The sequence below is a fragment of the Ceratotherium simum genome, chromosome 7, assembly GCF_057802395.1.
Source record: "Ceratotherium simum simum isolate JZ-2026a chromosome 7, ASM5780239v1, whole genome shotgun sequence".
Classification (NCBI taxonomy): Eukaryota; Metazoa; Chordata; class Mammalia; order Perissodactyla; family Rhinocerotidae; genus Ceratotherium; species Ceratotherium simum.
This window is the reverse complement of record NC_141906.1, coordinates 27,236,964-27,253,284: the sequence shown is the minus strand read 5'-3', so window position 1 is coordinate 27,253,284 and position 16,321 is coordinate 27,236,964. Positions and strand designations below refer to the sequence as shown.

General features: G+C 37.7%; 1 pseudogene; it reads left to right on the top strand.

Moving 5' to 3' along the window:
* Positions 1–13,801: 13,801 nt before the first annotated feature.
* LOC101399140 (olfactory receptor 51H1-like) lies at positions 13,802–15,028 on the top strand (annotated as a pseudogene).
* Positions 15,029–16,321: the final 1,293 nt, after the last annotated feature.

The following is a 16,321-nucleotide window of genomic DNA, read 5'->3' as shown; positions in this document are numbered from 1 at the left end:
ATAATCAAACTGCTGAAAGCCCAAGACTGGGCAGCAAAAGAAAAATGACTCATCAAGTGCAGGGTAAAAAAGACTGAATTAATGCTTGACATTTCAGCAGGAAGAAAACTAGAAGCTAGAGAGTGATGGGATGACACATTTAAAGTTCTGAAAGAAAAAAAGCAGTCAAATAAGACTTTCATATCCAGTGAAACTATCCTTCAAAAATAAGGGTGAAATACATAAATTTCCCAGAAATAAAAACATATAAAGATTTTGTTGATAGCAGATCTGCCCTAAAATAAATACTAAAGGATGTCCTCAAGCTGAATGAAAATGACTGCAGACATTAACTCAAATCAAAAGAAGAAATGAAGAACACTGGAAATGATAAATATATGAGTAATACAAAGAGTATTCATGTAAATGATACATTATCTTTTTAATTTCTTTAAGAAAATATAGATTGTTTAAATGAATAATGATAACAGTGTATTATTCAGTTCATAATAGGTAAATGCAACATGTATGAAAACAATTTCACAAAGGAGGGAAGAAAATGAAGCTATATTGTAGAAAAGTTGAAATATTTTACTGATATTAACACAATATTAACATAAGTTAAAGATGCATTTTGTTAATTCCCAGGGTAATTACTAAGAAAATAACTCAAAAATAAAGCTAATAAAGTATCAACAGAGAAATTAAAATGGTACAATAAAAATATTTAACATGAAAGAAGACAGTAAAGCAGAAACAGAAGAATCAAAAAAGACAAGAAACATAAAAAGCGAATAGCAACATGTCAGATGTAAATCCAACCAAGTCAATAGTTACATTAAATTTGAATGGACTATAAACTCCAATCAAAAAGCAGAGATTGTCAGATTAGATGAAAAAGAAAAATTCAAGTGTGTGCTAGTTACAAGTGGAATAACAGATTCAAAGACATAAATAAGTAGGGAGTAAGGGATGGGAAAAGTTTCATCATGGAAACAGTACCCATAAGAGAGCTGGATGTCTACAACAGTATCAGACAAAAATAGACCTTAAAACAACAAATACTTACTAGAAAGAGAGATATTTAAATGTATCAATACATGAAGAGAGATATTTAAAGGTATCGATACATGAAGAACTTATAATAATTATAAATGGATACATGCCTAACAACCCAGCCACCAATATACACAAAGTAAAAAATACACTGGTAGAATTGAAAATAAAAATAAACTATTCAACAATTACAGTTTGGAATATTAATAACACTCTTTCAGGAATAGATAGAGCAACTAAACAGAAAATCAGTGAGGATGTAAAAGATTTAAAAGGCACTATCAACCAACTTGACATAATTGACATATATAGCCCACTCCACTCACTCCACCTAACAATAGCATAATGCAAATCTTTTAAAATCACACATGGAACATTCTCAAGGAAAGACCACATACTAGGCCATTAAACAAATCAAAAGAAATTTAGAAGGTTTAAGGTCACGTGTAGAATGTTCTCTGGCCATAATAGAATCAAATTAGAAATAAAAAACAGAAAGAAATTTATAAAAACACCAAATATTTGGAAATGAAACTACATACTCCTAAATAACCCATGGGTAAAATAAAAAATAAAAAGTGCAATTAGAAAATATTTTAAATTGAATTAAACTCAAAATACAATGTATAAATTTATGAAATTCAGCTAGCATAATTCTTAAAGGAAAATATATAGCTTTAAATTCTACATTATGAAGAAGAAAGACTTAGTCAATTATTCAAGCTTCCACCTTAATATAGATAACAAAGAGCAAATTAAATGCAAAGTCAGTGTAAAGAATGAAATCATAAATATTATTGCCAAAAAGGGAAAGAAAACAAAATTAAAAAACTCAAAGTTTGTTTCTTTGACAGCATCAACAAAATTGATTAACTTTCAGCTAAAGTAGTCAAAAAAAAGAAAGAGGGGCGGAGTCAAGATGGCAGCGTAGGCAGACTCTGAACTCACCTCCTCCCGTGGACACAGCCAATTTACAACTACTCGTGGAAAAATTACCCCTGAGACAGAACTGAAAACTGGATGAGAGGAACTCCTGCAACAACGGACAATCCTAACTGGGGTAGAAGAGGCAGAGACTCCCTTCTAGAGAGGAAAAACGCCGCCTTCACAAGCCGCCAGCTTCATGGCCGCCGGGAGCAGCTCACAGGTACGCAGCCTCCCTGGAGGCGGGGGGCCCTGAGCCGGGGAGCGCCCCCGCTGTGGGCATATTGTGGACCCAGCATAATCGAGACCAGCGGCATAATATCTGACTGTGCCTGCTACTAAAGCATTGGGTAGCACCCCCAGAAAACCCGGTTCACAAAGAAACTAAAACTGGCTCTTAAAGGGCCCGCGCACAAACTCACCCGTTCCAGAAAGCATCCTAAAATCACCAGAAAGAAAGGTGTACAGTGCTGTGGTGACAAGAGACTCACCTAATAGGCCCTGAGTGCATCTCGGTGAGGGGTGAGACCTCTCCAGGGACTGGGACATTGGCGGCGGCCATTGTTGTGGCCTGGTGTGAGCATGCTGACACAGACGCCATTGGAGTTCTCCCTGAGACCTGCTAGCCCAGGGTCTGCTCCACCCGCTAGAGCACTGATTTAATCCAGCTCAGCCAGGGCAGGCAGCCCACCATAGAGACTGGCCCCACCCAACACCAAGCCCTCAGGCAACGTGTGGGCCTGCATAGATTGGTGACTGGATTCTCTGCAGCCTGGCAACTGAGCTGACTTGAGCGGGGCAGGGTGTGCACAAGGAGCGGGTGCAGAGTGTGGGGTGGTGGCGGAGTGTGCGGGGCTCCTGCTGTGGAGAGACTGGGTCCGCTTGGGGAGGTCGGGGCGCTCACATGGGGCAGGACTGTGTTGACTGTGTGTGTGGACCTGTGGGCAACAGGGCTTGTCAGCTGCAGAAGACTTGTGCTTCTCAAAGACCCACATAGGAGTTTGCCCCACCTTCCAAAGCCTGAAACAATTGGGTGCTCCTGTGCCTAAGGGCAGCCCCACCCAGCTGCAATCCTCAGAGAGCTGACAAGAGACCTAATAGGCTAGAGGTTTACAGCAATTGTAAGGCCCTGAGCCTAACAACCTGCCACACTGGGGGCCTACTCACTTAAAAGAAATACTGCAACACAAATGTGGTATTAGAACTTGCAGCCAACTGTGCTGGGGCTCCCCACACCTGATAAAGAGACTGAAGGGCCCACAACAACTACAAGCATCTGAGCATTACAACAGCTGGCCAGGAGCATAACTCAGCCTCCCTGGGCGCCTATAGGGAGAGCTAACAGGCCACAATAGAAGGACACACGTAGCCCACATAGGGGCCACCCCTGGAACATTGAGAACTGAGGGAAGCACACTGGAAGCCTCCTAAGGCATCACTTACATAAGGTCACCTATCCAAGAGCAGGAGACATAGCTGACCTACCTAATATGTAGACACAAGCACAGGGAAAGAGGCAAAATGAGGAGGCAAAAGAATACATTCCAAGTAAGGGAACAGGACAAAACCCCAGAAAAGGAACTAAGTGAAACAGAAATGAGCAACCTACCTGACAGAGAGTTCAAACTAAGAGTGTTAAGGATGCTCAGTGATCTGGGGAGAAGAATAGATGAACTCAGTGAGAATGTCAACAAAGAAATGGAAGATATAAAAAAGAACCAATCAGAAAGGAAGAATACAATACTGGAAATGAAAAATTCATTAGAGGGACTCAAAAGCAGAGTAGAGGATACAGAAGAACGGATCTGTGAGCTGGAAGAAAGACTAGAAGAAATTACCCAAGGTGAACAGGTAAAAGAGAAAAGAATTAAAAAGAGTGAGGACAGTCTAAGGGACGTCTGGGACAACATCAAGCGCACTGACATCCATGTTATAGGTGTCCCGGAAGGAGAAGAGCGAGACAAGGGGGCAGAGAATCTATTTCAAGAAATAATAGATGAAAACTTCCCTAACCTAAGGAAGGGAACAGACATCCAGGTACAGGAAGGAACAGAGAGCCCCAAACACGATAAACCCAAAGAGGCCCACACCAAGACACATCATAATCAAAATGTCCAGAATTAAAGATAAAGAGAGAATCCTAAAAGCCGCAAGAGAATGTCAAGTTACATACAAAGGAAACCCCATAAGGCTATCAGCTGACTTCTCTGCAGAAACCTTACAGGCTAGAAGAGAATGGCACGATATATTTAAAGTGCTAAAAGGAAAAAACTTACAGCCAAGAATACTCTACCCAGCAAGGTTATTGTTCATAATGGAAGGAGAGATCAAAATTTTCCCAGATAAGCAAAAATTAAAGGAGTTTGTCACCAAGAAACCAGTGTTACAAGAAATGTTAAAGGGACTGATTTAAGGGGAAAAGAGAAGACCACAAATAGGAAAAATTATCTATTTCAATGATTAGAACGTAATGGATACAAATGCACAAAAAAGAGGTTGGATATGATATCAAAAACATAAAAGGAGGGAGGAGGGTAGTTAAAGAGTACAGCTTTCAGACAGAGGTCAAACTAAAGTGACCATCAATTCTGTATAGAAGAAGTAAGGAACAGAGAAGGACTACTAAAACACTGAGGAAAAAAAAAAAAAAGTTAAAAAATGGCAGTAAGTACATACTTATCAATAGCTACTTTAAACATCAATGGACTAAATGCTCCAATTAAAAGGCATAGGGTGGCTGACTGGATAAAAAAACAAGACCCATACATATGCTGCATACAAGAGACACACTTCAGACCTAAAGACACTCACAAACTGAAAGTGAAGGGATGGAAAAAGATGCTCCACGCAAATGGCAATGAAAAGAAAGCTGGGGTAGCCGTACTCATATCAGACAAAATAGACTTTAAAACAAAAACTGTAAAATGAGACAAAGAAGGGCATTACATAATGATCAAGGGAACAATCCAACAAGAGGATATAACACTTGTAAATATCTACGCACCCAATGTAGGTGCACCTAAATATATAAAGCAATTATTAACAGACATAAAAACAGAAATAGACAGTAACACAATAATAGTAGGGGACTTTAACACTCCACTTACACCAACGGATAGATCATCCAAACAGAAGATCAATAAGGAAACATTGGCCTTAAACGACACACTACAACAGATGGACCTAGTAGATATATACAGAGCATTCCATCCAAAAACCGAAGAATACACGTTCTTTTCAAAGGCACATGGAACATTCTCCAGGATTGATCACATATTAGGCCACAAAACAAGTCTCCATAAATTTAAGAAGATTGAAATAATACCAAGCATCTTTTCTGACCACAACAGTATGAAACTAGAAATCAACTATAGGAAGAAAATCAGAAAAGCCACAAATACATGGAGATTAAACAAAATGCTACTGAACAACGACTGGGTTAATGAAGAAATCAAAGAAGACATCAAAAAATACCTGGAGACAAATGAAAATGGAAATACGACATGCCAGAATTTATGGGATACAGCAAAAGCAGTTCTAAGAGGGAAGTTTATAGCAATACAGGCCTATCTCAACAAACAAGAAAAATCTCAAATAAACAATCTAACAATGCACCTAAAGGAACTGGAAAAAGAAGAACAAACAAAGCCCAAAATCAGTAGAAGAAGGGAAATAATAAAAATCAGAGCAGAAATAAATGAAATAGAGACCAAAAAAACAATAGAAAAAATTAATAAAACCAAGAGCTGGTTCTTTGAAAAGATCAACAAAATTGACAAACCTTTAGCTAGACTCACCAAGAAAAAAAGAGAGAAGGCACAAATAAGTAAAATCAGAAATGAAAGAGGAGAGGTTACAACAGACACCTCAGAAATACAAAAGATTATAAGAGAATACTATGAAAAGCTATATGCCAACCAATTTGACAATCTGGAAGAAATGGATAAATTCTTAGAATCATACAACCTTCCAAAACTAGATCAAGAAGAAGTAGAGAATTTGAATAGACCAATCACCAGTGAGGAGATCGAAACAGTAATCAAAAACCTCCCCAAAAATAAAAGTCCAGGACAAGACGGCTTCCCTGGTGAATTCTACCAAACATTCAAAGAAGACTTAATACCTATCCTTCTCAAACTCTTCCAAAAAATTGAGGAGGGGGGGAAGCTCCCTAACTCATTCTACGAAGCCAACATTACCCTGATACCAAAACCAGACAAGGAGAACACAAAAAAAGAAAATTACAAACCAATATCACTGATGAACATTGATGCAAAAATCCTCAACAAAATACTAGCAAATCGCATACAACAATACGTTAAAAAGATTATACACCATGATCAAGTGGAATTTATTCCAGGGATGCAGGGATGGTTTAACATTCGCAAATCAATCAACGTAATACACCACATTAATAAAATGAAGAACAAAAATCACATGATCATCTCAATAGATGCAGAGAAACATTTGACAAGATCCAGCATCCATTTATGATAAAAACTCTGAATAAAATGGGTATAGAAGGAAAGTACCTCAACATAATAAAGACCATATATGAGAAACCAACAGCTAATATCATCCTCAATGGTGAAAAACTGAAAGCTATCCCTCTAAGAACAGGAACCAGACAAGGATGCCCACTGTCACCACTCCTATTTAACATAGTATTGGAAGTCCTAGCCAGAGCAATCAGGCAAGAGAAAGAAATAAAAGGGATCCAAATTGGAAAGGAAGAAGTGAAACTGTCACTATTTGCAGATGACATGATTTTATATATAGAAAACCCTAAAGAATCCACCAGAAAACTTTTAGAAGTAATAAACGAATATGGTAAAGTTGCAGGATACAAAATCAACATACAAAAATCAGTTGCATTTCTGTACACTAACAATGAAGTAGCAGAAAGAGAAATTAAGAAAACCATCCCATTTACAATTGCAACAAAAAGAATAAAATACCTAGGAATAAACTTAACCAAAGAAGTGAAAGATCTGTACACCGAAAACTATAAAACATTGCTGAAAGAAATTGAAGAAGACACAAAGAAATGGAAAGATATTCCGTGCTCTTGGATTGGAAGAATTAACATAGTTAAGATGTCCATACTTCCTAAAGCCATCTATAGATTCAATGCAATCCCTATCAAAGTTCCAACAACATTTTTCACAGAAATAGAACAAAGAATCCTAAAATTCATATGGAACAACAAAAGACCCCGAATAGCTAAAGGAATCCTGAGAAAAAAGAACAAAGCTGGAGGTATCACACTCCCTGATTTCAAAATATACTACAAAACTATAGTAACCCAAACAGCATGGTACTGGCACAAAAACAGACACACAGATCAATGGAATAGAATCGAAAGCCCAGAAATAAACCCACACATCTATGGACAGCTAATCTTTGACAAAGGAGCCAAGAACATACAATGGGGAAAAGAAAGTCTCTTCAACAAATGGTGTTGGGAAAACTGGATAGCCATATGCAAAAAAATGAAAGTAGACCCTTACCTTACACCATACACAAAAATTAACTCCAAATGGATTAAAGACTTGAATGTAAGACCTGAAACTGTGAAAGTTCTAGAAGAAAACATAGGCAGTACGCTCTTCGACATCGGTCTTAGCAACATCTTTTCAAACACCACATCTGACCGGGCAAGAGAAACAATAGAAAAAATAAACAAATGGGACTACATCAAACTAAAAAGCTTCTGCACAGCAAAGGAAACCATCAACAAAACGAAAAGACAACCTAACAATTGGGAGAAGATATTTGCAAACCATACATCTGGTAAGGGCTTAATCTCCAAAATATATAAAGAACTCATGCAGCTTACCAACAAAAAAACTACCAACCCAATTAAAAAATGGGCAAAAGACCTGAACAGACATTTCTCCAAAGAAGATATACAGATGGCCAACAGACACACGAAAAGATGTTCAAGATCACTAACTATCAGGGAAATGCAAATCAAAACTACAATGAGATATCACCTCATGCCTGTCAGAATGGCTATAATTAACAAGACAGGAAACAACATGTGTTGGAGAGGTTGTGGAGAGAAGGGACCTCTCATACACTGCTGGTGGGAGTGCAAACTGGTGCAGCCACTATGGAAAACAGTATGGAGATTCCTCAAATAATCAAGGATAGAACTACCATATGATCCAGCTATTCCACTGTTGGGTATTTATCCAAAGAACTTGAAAACACCAATTTGCAAAGGTACATGCACCCCTGTGTTCATTGCAGCCTTATTCACGATAGCCAAGACTTGGAAGCAACCTAAGTGCCCATCAAGGGACGAATGGATAAAGAAGCTGTGGTATATATACACAATGGAATACTACTCAGCCATAAGAAACGATGAAATCCAGCCATTTGTGACAACATGGATGGACATTGAGGGTATAATGCAAAGTGAAATAAGTCAGAGGGAGAAGGTCAAATACCATATGATTTCCTTCATTAAGTAGTAGATAATAACAACGATAAACAAACACATAGAGACAGAGATTGGATTGGTGGTTACCAGAGGGGAAGGGGGGAGGGAGGTGGGTGAAAGGGATAATTCGGTACATGTATGTGGTGATGGGTTGTAATTAGTATTTTGGTGGTGAACATGATGTAGTCCATGCAGAAATACAGGTACAATGATGTACACCTGAAATTTTTACAATGTTATAAACCAATGTTACTGCAATGAAGAAAAAATAAAAATAAAAAAATAAATAAAAGAAAGAGAAGACACTAACAACCCAAACTAGGAAACTGAGGAACTATCACTACCAATCCTACAGATATAAAAAGGATTATAATGAAATATTATGAAGAACTTTATGCAAACAAATTAGACAGTGTAGAGGAAGGGGGCTAATTCCTACAAAGACAAAAATTTACAAGCCTGTCTAAACAAAATATAAAAAAATCTGAATAAACCTACATCAAGTAAAATACTTGAATTAATCATTAAAATTTTTCGCACAAGGAAAAATCCAGGTCCAGATGACTTTTCTTCGAGTTCTATCATACTTTTAAGGAAAAAATAATGACATTTTGATACAAACTCTTACAGAAAATAGAGGAGAAGGGAACAGTTCTTAATTCCTTTTATGAAACCAGTAGTACTTGATCCAAAATCTAGACAAGGTTATAACAAGAAAAGAAAAAGACAAACAAATATCCTTCTTGAATAGATATGCAAAATTGTTAACAAAATATAAGTGAACTGATATACCAAGCAAAGAAAAAAAAATTATACCATGAACAAGAGAGGTTTATCCCAGTAATGTGAGATTGGTTTAACATAAAAAAGTAATGTATCATATCATATTAACAGTATACAGAAAAGCAAACAAAACAAAAAAGATGATCTTATCAATAAAAAAATGATCGTATGATATATTTTTGGAGGTAATCAATATATAGATGATATTTAAAACAATGGGATTTGATAATATCACTCAATGAGAGCATGGAATTAAACTATTGGCCAAAAGACCAAATAAGAGACACACTAACATTTAGCGATGTCAGAGGAAGATAAACCATCAAAGGACATTGAGCAGTGGAAATTAAAGGAGGAGGGAAACATCGTGTCACAAAAAAAACAGAGAAGAAAGTAGCTTAACATTGATGCAGTTTTCCGTTGTAATGAATCCTGCTGAAGAGAAGAGTAAGATGAGGATGTTCACTGGATTCAGCAATAAGCAGGCATTGGTGACGTATGCAAAGATAATTTCAGTGGAGTGGGAAAGAACTCTTACTAAAGTGAATGCAGTAGGGGATGGGAAGTAAGTGGAACCAGGGATTACAGATCCCAGTGTTGAAGGGCGTTGCTGTGAAGCAGAGAAAAGAACAAGAGAGTACCTAGAATACCTCTGGAAATGAGTGATGTTTTCCTTTACTTTTTTCCTTCCTTCCTTCCTTCCTTCCTTCCTTCCTTCCTTCCTTCCTTCCTTCCTTCCTTCCTTCCTTCCTTCCTTCCTTCCTTCCTTCCTTCCTTCCTTCCTTTTAGAGAGAGTTATAAAGATTAGGCATTAAAGTACATTTGTATTTTGATATAGATAGTGAGGTAGCATTCATATAGCACTGAGGTTGATTCTGTATTTGCATGGTTACCATCACCATTTTGCATTAGGGAAAACTAGGTCCTCTGAGATCAAGACAAAGAAGAGCAATATGCCCAGAAGCCTGAGTCTACAGAGCCTTTGGCCGTGGGGCATCTCCAGGAAGACTGATGCTTTTGTCTCCAGAGGATGACTACAGTGGGAATTCTGGACTAATGTGTGACTCATTTTAAATCTCTGGCTTTATTGCTGTGGCTGTCAGCATCAGAAATGACTCTCATTTCCTACACTAGGTTTTGGGTGATGAGGAACAACCTAAGGTCTGGGTAGTGCTTTCTCTGAGAATGCTGTCACAGAATGGAGGGCATTGTAGTATCGACAGTTCACAGAAAAATTTTTAGAGGTCAAGATTGAGTCGTGGGAGTGAACGAGGTCAGGTCTGTTGAGCACAGTCTACTGTTTGGTCTGGAATTTTAATTTTAATGGCAGAAGTTGTCCCTGTGGCTAAAACCCAATCCTCTCCTCTAGACTAAAGAGAACTTCAAAGCATAATGAGGACAAATCCATGGGGCCAGGACTGTGTTTCAGCCTATAGCTCAGATACTTTAAGAGCATAGTATACTTATAGTATGCTCAGTCCTGTCCTTCAAGGAGTGGCTCTTCCACTCAGTTGCCTGGGTGGAAAAGAACATTGAGTTGGAGTTCCATAATGGATAGAAGAGAAAAAGACTCCCATTTCTCACTTCTCCTCCACCTCCATCCCTACATACCCTTCTTCAGCCACAGAAGCTCCTGCCCTTCTGCTGTGAGGAAAGTCCAGGTTTGATCCTCTTCATACTCTGTAACCAGTATGATAGAGACAGAATTAAGCTTAGGATACAAGCTGAACGTCTTGACCCATCTGTAAAGCATGTCTTTGTTCAACCTCAAGCACACATTCCACTCCTGTATCTCATCTTGTTTTTCGTGTGTTCTTTGCTATGGGTCGCGGAAGGAAAAAAGTTGCTCATTTTGATCCTCTGATTATCGTGACCTATCTAGTACTTAGCAGGCATTCAACAAATTTGTTAGTGCAAGCAAGTTGATTCTGACTCCTAGCAACCATCAGGGCTGGCTATTTAACAAATATAAAATCATTAATCAATAAATTAATTAAACATGAAAAGCTTTTTGTGAGTTCATTAGATTTTAAGGAATCAAGAGCCTAGTCTGCCATCCTTACCTTGAATTCTGGAAGGGCTGTGCTGGTCTTTGGGATTAAGCTCTTCATATAGTCAGTGTGATGTTTCTTTCATGGTCCTAATCCCTCAGAATCAATTTTCTTTACTCTTCTCTTCGTCTTACTGATTTTCACTACCCATGACACCTACTAGTATATCATTCTTTCATCTCTGATTTATCTAGGACCTGCTTCCAATAAATTCTTTACAGTAAGCATTTGCAATTAAGTGCAGAGTCACTGAGCACAGATCCATAGAATCCACTATCTTGAGCACTGCAACAGTCACCATCTACAAGCCACTGATATTCAGGGTTTGACTAAATTGGCTGAGGGATGGAGAGATTTAGGTAATATAGAATTTGATCAAAATATATAAATAATATATGAGTAGGTAGACACATACAACAGCATATAAATAGATTTTATTGCTTGTAAATATTTTGAGAGATCATTTTCACAGTTAACCAAACATTACAAGGTTTATAGATAATAGAGAAACATTGATTATAGCTAAATTTTATTGAGTGTTTATTATTTGACTGGTGCTTATCTAAATGCCCTATCAGTATCCCGAATGGATACTTTTAACTATTCCATGGTAGGTACTTATTATTTTCATTTTCATTTTGAAGAAATGAAAAATGAAGCACAAAGATTATTAAGTAACTTGTCCAAGATATTAGAGCCAGATTCAAACCCAGGTGGTCTCTCTCTAGAGTCTTTAGTTTTGAAGTATTTTCCTGTTCAAATTTCCAGAAAAGAGACAAAGACTGGGAGATACAGGTAAAGAGAGGCAAAGCTTCTGTGGTATATAAGTGAAGACCCTCAACTCCAATTGGATCTAAGATTTATCAAGAAGTCAGTATGAATGTTGATATCTTTCAAATCTGCAGTCTGTAGGACCAACTTTTCCAATTTCAATAGAATTTTCTGCAATGATGGAAATGTTCTACATCTGTACTATCCAATACAGTTGAGTTTTCAACACCAGGGACACTGACTTAACCAATCTGAACAATATTAGAACTTGTCTTTTGGGAGATCCTCCATGGATGGGTTTCATCTGACTAAATCAACTGTTAGTTGTAAAACTCTTTGCAAGTACTAGAGGGCATTCTCCTCCCTCAGGAGTAACACAGAAATGGATTTCAGAATTCCACTCCAGATATACCTTAGGACAAAGAAATCTAATTGCAGTACAGAACATACTGAAGAAAAAGACAGGGCCTGCGTAAATGAGACTGAAAGGGAAGACCTGGAATATTTTCAAAAAGAGGCTAAAGCCACTCCTCTCTGGCTCCTCTGGGTGTTAGTTTTCTAGTTCTGCCATAACAAATTACCACAAATGTAGTGGCTTAATATATATATATATATATATATGTATATATATATATATATATGTGTGTGTATATATATATATATATATATATATATATATATATATATATATATATATATATATACATTTATTATCTTACAGTTCTGTAGCTCAGATGTCCAACATGACTCTCACTGGGCTAAAATCAAGGTCTCAGCAAGTCTGCATCCGTTTCTGAAGTCTCTAGGGAAAATTCTGTTTCCTTGCCTTTTCCAACTTCTAGAGGCTACTCATATTCCTTGGCTCCTGGTCCTCTTCCTTCATCCTCACAAGTTGTGTTGAGTCTTTCTCATGCTACTTTCTCTCTACTTCTCTGCAGCTGGGAAATTTTCCTCACTTTTAAGGACTCATATGATTGATTGGACCTACCGGTGTAATCCAGGATTAACTCCCCATCTCAAGGTCCTTAACTTTAAAGACATCTGCAGTCTTTTTTGCCATGCCAGCTAACATATTCACAGGTTTCAAGAATTAAGATGTGAACACCCTTGGAAACTATTATCCTGCCTACATTGTGGGTCATTCTAAAGTTCCTTGGTAGCCAAAGTAACTTCTCCTTCCATCACCTGCTGTGAGCTCAGGTCCTTTTAGCATCCACACACTCCTAGGAATGTAGGCTGTCAGAGCTTTAAAGTCCTTAAAGAGTATCTTTTTTCCTCTGTCCCACATCATGTGGGTGGAGAAATTAAGTCTCCAATGGGATCATGTCTAAATCACAAAAATTTAAGATCACAATCAAGATACACACACATATGCACATATCTGCATATCTGTGTTTATGAACAGCCCATATGGCTGTCACGTTTGTGCTTGCTAATATTTCCTTTCAGGTTATTGGCATCAGTGTTCATTACCCACATAAATGTACAATATCAAATTCTTCCTTAGCAAGGAAGCAAGTCACCTAACTCCTTGATGTTTCCAGATGAATTCTAACCCTATTAGGTGCAGAGGTTGATTTAAGCATTTCTTTTTCTTTTTCCCAGATATTTTAGTATATGACGGTCAGTGATAGAATTATTGCCTCAAGGGGCAGGGCCATCATTATCAATTTCTGTACCAGACTGTGAAGAAGAGTGTGTTAAAATAATATTTAAGTTATTCCTTCTTATGGCTACCATCTCAATACTTATTGTCAATGATTCTAATTGAAGCTGTTTGACTTAATGAGTTCTCTTTTTGCCTAGTCAAGCCTCCATTCCACAATGTCACCGTTTAACCAAACTACTGATAACCACCAGACTTTCATCCTAACTGGGATTCCAGGAATGCCAGAGAAGGACTTCTGGATGGCCTTGCCCCTCTGTCTTCTTTACGGTACCACATTTCTGGGTAACATCATCATCCTTGTTGTCATCAAAGCTGAGCAAAGTCTCCATGAGCCCATGTATTATTTTCTGGTTATGCTAGCTGCCACTGACCTCAACCTTTCACTATCTTCCATGCCCACCATGATCAGTGTTCACTGTTTCAACTGGAACTCAGTAAGCTTTGACACCTGCATCACTCAGATGTTCTTTATCCACACCTTTGGGGGAGTGGAATCAGGTGTTCTGGTGGCCATGGCCTTTGATCGCTTTGTGGCTATTCGCTTCCCTTTGCACTATGCTAGCTTTCTCACTCATGGTATTATCGGCAAGATTGGAGCTGCAGTACTTCTGCTGAGTGAGGGGGCTGTACTCGCTGTGCCTTTCCTCATCAAAAGGCTACCATTTTGCCAGTCCAACATCCTCTCCCATGCATACTGCCTCTACCAAGATGCCATGAAGCTTGCCTGTGCTGACACCCGTGTCAATAGCATCTATGGCCTGCTGGCTGTGATCTTCGTCATTGTACTAGATGCCTTCATGCTTTTGGTCTCTTTCTAATCCTTTCAGGCAGTATTGGGCATTTCTTCCAGGGAAGAGAGACTCAAGGCTCTCAACACCTGCCTCTCTCATATCTGTGCAGTGCTGCTCTTCTATGTGCCTCTCATTGGCATGACTCTGATTCACTGCTTTGGGATGCATTTGTCACCAGTAGTACACACACTCATGGCCAATATCTACCTGCTGCTCCCTCCTGGGCTCAATCCTGTTGTGTACAGTGTTAGGACCAAGCAGATTTGGCAGAGGATAGTCTGAGTATTTTGTGGGGGCAGGATTGGCCCTTAATGGTGTCTACGACTTCTGTGCAAATGCAATCCAGTCAGGGAAGAATATCAAATGCAACGCTTTCCAGTAGAAATTCCTGCAGTGATGAAAATGTTCTAAATTTCCGTTGTTTAACACAGAAACCACTAGCCACATGTAGCTATTGAGCACTTGAAGCTTTGTTAGTGCAACCAAGGAACTGAATTTTTTAATTTTATTTAATTTTAATTAATTGAAATGTAAATTTAAAGAGTCACATGTAACTAGTAACTACTATATTGAACTGTACAAATCTAATGGGTTTGATACACCATTGCATGATGGTTTTGATAAAAGCCAGAATTTACCATAGATAACTTGATAAAAATATGAACTTTTCTTTCTTATAATGAGTAACAAGTTTTCAACGTTTATATAAAGTGAAATTCACTCTTTTTGGTATATGGTTCTAGTAAGTTTTGACAAACGCATAGAATCATGTAACCACCACTGACACCAAGATGCAGACAAATTACATCACTCCTCAGAATTCTATCATGCTGACCCTTTCTAGTGAACTCTCTATTCATACCCAATCCCTCACAAGCACTGATTTGTTCTCCATGCCTATAATTCTTCTCTTTCCAGCATGTCATAGTAGTCTTCCATGTCTGGCTTCTTAGCATAATGCATTTGACATTCGCCCATGTTGTTTTATGTATTGGTATTTTATTATTTTATATTGCCATGTAGTATTTCATTGTATGCCATCATTTAACAACTTTTTCAAGAAAAATTCCCAGATTGTTTTTGCTCTATGATAATCACTCTGGTATTCAATGTTAAACATTTATTTTCTTTTGCTTATTTCTTTATTTATATGTTCTTTGAGTATTTTTAATAAAAATAAGGTGTGTACGTGCAATGGGTTGGAAGCAGGAGAGAAAAATATTAAAAAGAAAATAGCAAGTGAAAAGTATGAGAGTATGGTACATTCAGTGATTAGGAAGAATAAGGAAGTCTATATACACTTTAGATGTCAATTTTCAACCTTATTTCTGTCCAGAAGGCTTTGCCGAGATGACTTTTGTTATGTTAGAGTTTCTCACACTGCACTATTATTAACTGACAGTATATCTTCCCTACTATTCTATACACTTCATAAGAATAAGGACTCTTTATTTCACTTCAATCTATCCCAAGTACTTAATGTAGTTCACCATATGGTGAACACTCAATATATATTTTCTGAATTAAGGTGGGAGTAAAAACTGTACTTTATCAAGATTTATTTCATGCTTCCTAATCTCTCTGTCTCATTTAATATTAGTAAGTCTCATTTGAAATTTCCAGAGTCACTCATTTTTGCTGATAGGAACCAGTGGAAAGGCGTGGTGTTTACATATGAATCTGAACATTACTTGCTGTATAACTTTATGGAGTTACTTAATGTCTCTAGATACTCATTGGGATAGGCATCTTTGGTAAGTGTGCCTGATAAAGATATGATAAGAATATAGATTGGAAAATGTTTGAAGGAGGATAAAAAGTCAGGGATTATTAGATATAGTCAGAATTT